At 37.9% G+C, this 7,772-nt stretch overlaps 1 pseudogene across 1 annotated transcript; it reads right to left on the reverse strand.

Annotated features, from left to right (window-relative positions):
- Positions 1-5,659: 5,659 nt before the first annotated feature.
- Positions 5,660-6,055, reverse strand: LOC308264334 (large ribosomal subunit protein eL31-like; annotated as a pseudogene). The gene has a single exon. The product of its transcript is annotated as a large ribosomal subunit protein eL31-like (transcript).
- Positions 6,056-7,772: the final 1,717 nt, after the last annotated feature.

The following is a 7,772-nucleotide window of genomic DNA, read 5'->3' on the forward strand; positions in this document are numbered from 1 at the left end:
AAAATTCACATTTAGGTCTGATTACATTTGTAAGTTTTTTTTTTCTTTTTTTTTTATTGGTGCACTGTATTCATACATAATAGTAGGATACATACTTTTGTAGACATACATGCACACTTTTCCCAGTCAGCCCCCACCCAATCCCCAGCCCATTCTCTCCCTATCCCTCCCTCCTATGCTTGGCTTAGTAGTTGACATCTAGTATTATGGCAATTTATCTAAAATTAAAAAAAATAATCTCACATAACAGTTTCAGTTGTCTGATACCAAGCTTTTGATGACTTAAAGATAACATTTCAATATTTCTTTTTGCTTTCTTTCTTACCAGAGAATATTTTTTTCTATTTTTTAGGTGAAACTATCATATATTTATATATATATTTTTCAGAAAAAAAATCTATCCTAATATGGAATATGGAGTCTAGGTACCCAAAACGATCTTGAAAAAGAACAAAGCTAGAAGATATATATTTTCTGATTTCAAACCATATAAAGCTACAATAATTGAAACAGTGTAGTACTATTCTAAAGGCAGATATATAAACCATTGGAGTTAAATAAAAGCCTAGAGCTAAATTCTTCCCTATGTTGTCAAGTTATTTTTGACAAGGTTTCCACGAACATTTGGTGGTGAAAATGATAATCTTTTAACTAAATATTGTTAAAAAATAATAATTACATGGAAAAGAATAAAATTGGACCCTTACCTAATCCCATATACAAATATTAACTCAAAATAGATAATAGACCTAAATATAAATCTTAAGACTATAAACTTTTAGGAGAAAATCTGGGTCATAAAACCTCACAACATTGAAATTGGCAGTGATTTCTTGGTTATGATTTCAATGGCACAGGCAACAGAGGAGTATACAGACTCCCTAAAAAATAAAAAAAAATTGTATATCCAAAGACAATGTAAACAGAGTTAACAGTTACTAATAGAATGGGATAAAATATTTCCAATTGCTATATCTGAAGGTATATTAATATTCCAACTAGAAATCCTAAAAATTAACAACAATAAAGGCAAACAATATCCTTTAGAGATAGGTAAAAGACTAACATAAATAATGAATCTCCACAGATAACCAATCTTAATTGTCTGTTGGATGGAAACTCTTTTTTTTTTAATTTTATTTTATTGGTGCACTGTATTCATACATCATAGTGGGATACAAACTTTTGTAGACATACATGCACATATCGCCCAGTCAGCCCCCACCCGATCCCCACCCCATTCTCTCCCCATCCCTCCCTCCCATGCTTGGCTTAGTGGTTGACATCTAGTATTATAGCAATTTATCCAAAATTAAAAATGATAATCTCACATAACAGTTTCATTTGTCTGATACCAAGTGTTTGATGATTTAAAGATAGCATTTCAATATTTCTTTTTGCTTTCTTTCTTACTAGAGCATATTTTTTTCTGTTTTTTTAGGTGAAACTATCATATATTTATATATTTATTTTTCAGAAAAAAATCTATCCTAATATGGAATATGAATTCTAGATACCCAAAACGATCTTGAAAAAGAACAAAGCTAGCAGATATATATTTTCTGATTTCAAACCATATAAAGCTACAATAATTGAAACAGTGTAGTACTGTTCTAAAGGCAGATATATAGACCATTGGAGTTAAATACAAGCCTAGAGCTAAATTCTTCCCTATATTGTCAAGTTATTTTTGACAAGGTTTCCACGAACATTTGGTGGTGGAAATAATAATCTTTTAACTAAATATTGTTGAAAAATAATAATTACATGGAAAAGAATAAAATTGGACCTTTACCTAATCCCATATACAAGTATTAACTCAAAATAGATAAAAGACCTAAATATAGATCTTAAGACTATAAACTTTTAGGAGAAAATCTGGGTCATAAAACCTCACAACATTGAAATTGGCAGTGATTTCTTGGATATGATTTCAATGGCACAGGCAACAGAAGAATATACAAACTCCCTAAAAAATAAAAGAAAATATTGTATATCCAAAGACAATGTAAACAGAGTTAACAGTTTCTAATAGAATTGGATAAAATATTTCCAAATGCTATATCTGAAGGTATATTAATATTCCAACTAGAAATCCTAAAAATTAACAACAATAAAGGCAAACAATACAACTTAGAGATAGGTAAAAGACTAACATAAATAATGAATCTCCACAGATAACCAATCTTAGTTGTCTGTTGGATGGAAACTCTTGTTTCTCTGGTTCTGGTGAGTGTTACCTATTTCTTCTTTGTAGTTAATCTCTTTGAGTATTTTCTCTAGTGCTGGTTTTGAAGACATAAATTCCTTCAGTTTCTGTTTGTCATGGAAGCTTCTTATTTCTCCATCTAATTTGATAGAAAGTTTTGCTGGATAGGAAATTTTTGGCTGGAAGTTGTTTTCTTTCAGAGTTTGGAATATGTTACTCCAAGCCCTTCTGGCTCTCATAACTTGGTTTGGGAAGTCTGGAGTGATTCTAATTGGTTTGCCTCTGAATGTCAGTTGGCCCTTTGTTTTTGTTGCCTTTAAGATTCTCTGCTTGGCTTCCACATTGGTCATTTTGACAATTATGTGGCATGGGGATCCTCTTCTCCGATCCTGTCTAAAGGGAGTTCTATAAGTTTCCTGGATCTGTGTATCAACCTCTTGCTCTATATTTGGAAAATTTTCTGCTATTACTTCCTTGAACAGATTGTTGATCCCTTTGGTATCACTTTCTTTTCCCTCCTCTATTCCAATTATTCTTAGGTTAGCTCTCTTAAGATGGGCCCATATTTCTTCAATGTCAGATTCCTGCTGTTGGATATTTTTTCCTAGATTAGAAACTATGCATTCATTTTTGGATTGCTCATCTTCAAAGAGCGAGATTCTGTTCTCCATGTGTTCTAATCGGTTGTTTGTGCTTTGAATTGAGGCCTTTACTTCATTAATTGCATCCTTTATGTCTTTTTGGCTCTCTCTGAGTTCTTTTCGAAGCACCTCTATTATTTCTACAGTTATTTTCCTGATTTGATCTTCTAGAAATCTCTGATTTTCTGTTTTATCAGGTTCTGATGTTGTGGGGTTGTGCACATTCATTACTCCAGTGTTATTCCTCTTTCTCATGATTTCGGAGGTTTGTGCCTTCTCTGGGTTCTTCCCTTGGGTCACTATGGCTTCACTTAAGGTGCTCTGGATCTCGAGTCTGTATTATCTCAGACCCCACTACTCCTTTACTGGGTTGTATCACAGAGTCTCCGACCCAGGGAGTCGATAGAGGCTGCTTTAAACTATGGGGGGTGCCAGGTTGCACGTTCTCCTATGGTGTGATATCTCTGCCACCACCACTCCCTCACTGGGTCAAGTCCCAGGAGGACCAATACTGCGATTTCTCCTCTGTGGCCCGCAATTCGACTCACTGTTCTTGAGTACGCAGATGTAGCTGTACTGGACTCGGTGAATTCTCTGCTGCTGCCGCCGCCGGTGGTAATATGGCGCCTCTGCCACGCCCTCGGCCATGAGGCTGGCGTATTTTTTCTTCTCTGGTTTTGATTTCCACTCTGAATCCTTGCAGCGTGTGCTGAGCTCAGCCACTGGGAGCTTTAAATGCTGTCTGCGCCGAAAGATCCCGCCTGGCTGTTACGCAGCGGCTCACCTGGCTTGCTGTAGCCGTCCGTTGAGTTCGCCGCTGCTGCCGGCAGTATGGCGCTGCTGCCGCGTCCTCGGGCTCGTGTGTCTCCTCTGTGGCCCTGAGCTCTGTTCTCAGTCCGCTTTCTCTCTGGAGCCTGGTGGTTTTTTTTTTTGTTTTTCTGGTGATGGTGTTTTCTGGCTATAAAAGGCGCTCTTTTTGTGGTAATGGAGATTGGTTGTTAGCGGGACTCTTAAGCCCCGCTTTTCTCGGTCGCCATCTTCCCGGAAGTCCTGGATGGAAACTCTTGTTTCTCTGGTTCTGGTGTGTGTTACCTATTTCTTCTTTGTAGTTAATCTCTTTGAGTATTTTCTCTAGTGCTGGTTTTGAAGACATAAATTCCTTCAGTTTCTCTCTGTCATGGAAGCTTCTTATTTTTCCATCTAATTTGATAGAAAGTTTTGCTGGGTAGGAAATTTTTGGCTGGAAGTTGCTTTCTTTCAGAATTTGGAATATGTTACTCCAAGCCCTTCTGGCTCTCATGACTTGGTTTGGGAAGTCTGGAGTGATTCTAATTGGTTTGCCTCTGAATGTCACTTGGCCCTTTGCTTTTGTTGCCTTTAAGATTCTCTGCTTGGCTTCCACATTGGTCATTTTGACAATTATGTGGCGTGGGGATCCTCTTCTCTGATCCTGTCTAAAGGGAGTTCTATAAGTTTCCTGGACCTTTGTATCAACCTCTTGCTCTGTGTTTGGAAAATTTTCTGCTATTACTTCTTTGAAGAGATTGTTAATCCCTTTGGTATCACTTTCTTTTCCCTCCTCTATTCCAATTATTCTTAGGTTAGCTCTCTTAAAATGAGCCCATATTTCTTCAATATCAGATTCCTGCTGTCGGATATTTTTTTCTAGATTAGAAACTATGAGTTCATTTTTGGATTGCTCATCTTCTAAGAGCGAGATTCTGTTCTCCATGTGTTCTAATCGGTTGTTTGTGCTTTGAATTGAGGCCTTTACTTCATTAATTGCATCCTTTATCTCTTTTTGGCTCTCTCTGAGTTCTTTTTGAAGCACCTCTATTATTTCTACAGTTATTTTCCTGATTTGATCTTCTAGAAATCTCTGATTTTCTGTTTTATCAGGTTCTGATGTTGTGGGGTTGTGGGCATTCATTGCTCCAGTATTATTCCTCTTTCCCATGATTTCCGATGTTTGTGCCTTCTCTGGGTTCTTCCCTTGGGTCACTATGACTTCCCTTAAGGTGTTCTGGATCTCGAGTCAGTAGTATCTCGGACCCCACTACTCCTTTACTGGGTTTTATCACAGAGTCTCCGACCCAGAGAGTCGATAGAGGCTGATTTAGACTGTGGGGGGTGCCAGGTTGCACGTTCTCCTATGGTGTGATATCTCTGCCACCGCCCCTCCCCCACTGGGTCAAGTCCCAGGGAGTACAGTACTGGGATTTCTCCTCTGTGGCCCGCAGTTTGACTCACTGTTCTTGAGTACACAGATGTAGCTGTACTGGCCTCGCTGAATTCGCTGCTGCTGCCGCCGGTGGCAATATGGCGCCGCTGCTACGCCCTCGGCTATGGGGCTGGCGTTTTTCTTCTTGATTTTGATTTCTACTCTGAATCCTTGCAGCGTGTGCTGAGTTCGGCCACTGGGAGCTTTAGATGCTCTCTGTGCGGAGAAATCCCGCCTAGCTGTTCCGCAGTGGCTCACCTCGGCTTGCTGTAGCCGTCCCGTGAATTCGCCGGTGCCTCCGACAGTATGGCGCTGCTGCCGCGTCTTCAGCATCCTCGGGTGCGAGGCCGGTGTATCTCCTCTGTGGCTCTGTTCTCAGTCTGCTTTCTCTCTGGAGCCTGGTGATTTTTTGTTTCACTGGTGATGGTGTTTTCTGGCTATGAAAGGCGCTGATTTTGTGGTAATGGAGATTTGTTGTTAGCGGGGCTCTTAAGCCCCGCTTTTCTCGGTCGCCATCTTCCCGGAAGTCTCCACATTTGTAAGTTTTTTTTTTTTTCAGCTTTATAACTTTTATTTGGCTTTCAGTGGTTAGTTCTCATCCATGTTCACTGTCTGCAGATTTTTGAAGGTGGTAACGGGAACGTAGGTGACCAAGGTATAAAGTTTGTTGAGTGAATCTTCATCCTCTTTTCACTTTCTGGACAATCACATGCAAATTTGATATGGAACATTCCTGATTCCTTTGGCCCAGACAGCTTTGTTGAGCCTGGTATCAATGCACACATCTGGAGTCCCTATCTCCTTCATGGCAAATTTCTAGATCTCTTTGAGTGCCTGAGGGGCATGCTTCTTGAAACCCACTCCGTGGGTGCGCTTGTGAATATTGATGGTGTACTCCAGCATCACCACCTTGTTGATGGCTGAACGACCCTTCTTCTTGCCACCCTTTTTTGCGGGAGCCATTTTGCTGGGCCCAAGTTGGAAAGGAAGAACGCAAGGGATTGTGGGAGGGAAAGCCACAAGTCCCATCTGTAAGTTTTTGTTACTTTATCAGTTTTGTTTATAATATCCATAGAATACCACATCACTTATAGTAATCAAGAATCATAAAGTTGTGTTAGAATATATTACTTTTTTTTTTCCAGTTCTACCTTCATGAGTTCAGGTCAATGAGCAGAAAACAATACAGTAAAAATATAAATTGGCAAAATATCTTTGAATTTGATTAAGAACAATTCAGTAAATATGTATATATGGAGACTATGACTCTCTTTAGGCATTTCTCTTTTATATTGGTAACATGTTGTACAAGGAATGATTCATTATTATTATTTTTCATGCATAGTAAAGTTATTTCATTAATTTTCCATATTTCTTTCCTAGCCCCCTGCCCTACTCATGTTCTTCTGAACATTCTGTTCATGTTCCTGACTGTTGTGTTTGTGAAGCTACTTTCTTTATATCTATATCCTTTGTACCTCTTTGATTTCCAAAAAATTCTCCAAACTTCACATCTCCTCTTATGGCTAGCTAAACCTCATGAAAAGCAGAGAATCACTCTTGGAATATGGTTCATTCAAAACTGAAAATACAGTCAACAATGTAGAGAAGACAATACAACAACATGACCTGAACATAGAAAATGGGATAATATGAAATGACATATAGATAATAGACATTGAAGAAGGTATAAAAACATAATTCAAGGGTATCATAAACCTCTTCAAAGAAATAATATCAGAGAAGTTTCAAACATACAAAAAGACTTGGAAATCCATGCAGTGGAGATATTCAGAACAAGACAAGATCAAAGGAAGACTCCCCACACCATGTAATAATCAAAATGACTAATGTAGGAATGAATAAAAGGATCTTAAAAGCAGTGAGAACAAAAGATCAGATGACATTCAGGGGTAAAACAATAAGAATCATTTCAGACTTCTCAACCTAAGTCATGAAAGCTAGCAGGGGCTGGTATGAAGTACTCTAGACCTTGAAAAAAACCAATTTCCAACTGAGACTGCTATATCCAGCAGAGATATTCAAAATTGACAGAGAAATAAAAATGCTCCAATACAAGCAGAATTAAAAGAATTCATGATTACCATGCTAACACTAGAGGAAACACTAAAGAAATAAAACAAAGAAAAAAGAAGCAAATGCCCAAACCAAAGGAGGGGGTAAACTCTATCAGATGTGCAACTGAGCAAAGGAGACATAACACTACATTAAACAGAAAATACAACACAAAATGACAGGAAACAAAAATCATATTTCAATAATAACAATGAATGTCAAAGGTCTAAATTCCCAACTAAAAGGTATAGACTGGTAATGTAAAAAATAAAATAATCCAGCAATATGCTACTTACAAGAAACTCACCTTACAGGCAAAGATATACATAGAATAAAGGAGAAAGAATAGAAAAAGTTATATCATGTAAATAAAGGCTATTGGGAGTAGTAATTCACATCACCAACAAAACAGTCTTTAAGCTAAAACCAATCAGAAGAGACAAAGCATAGATCTTTGTCTCTTTTTCTTTAGATCCATATTTAGATCTAGAGAAAACTATAAATCAAATGAACCTAATAGACATATACAGAATATTTTAATCAAGAACTGAACACACATTCTTCTCAGATGCTCATAGAAACTTCTCCAAAATAAACCACACTCTATTGCAAAGCAAGTACCAGC

This window comes from Muscardinus avellanarius (assembly GCF_963383645.1).
Source record: "Muscardinus avellanarius genome assembly, chromosome: 6".
NCBI classification, from domain to species: domain Eukaryota; kingdom Metazoa; phylum Chordata; class Mammalia; order Rodentia; family Gliridae; genus Muscardinus; species Muscardinus avellanarius.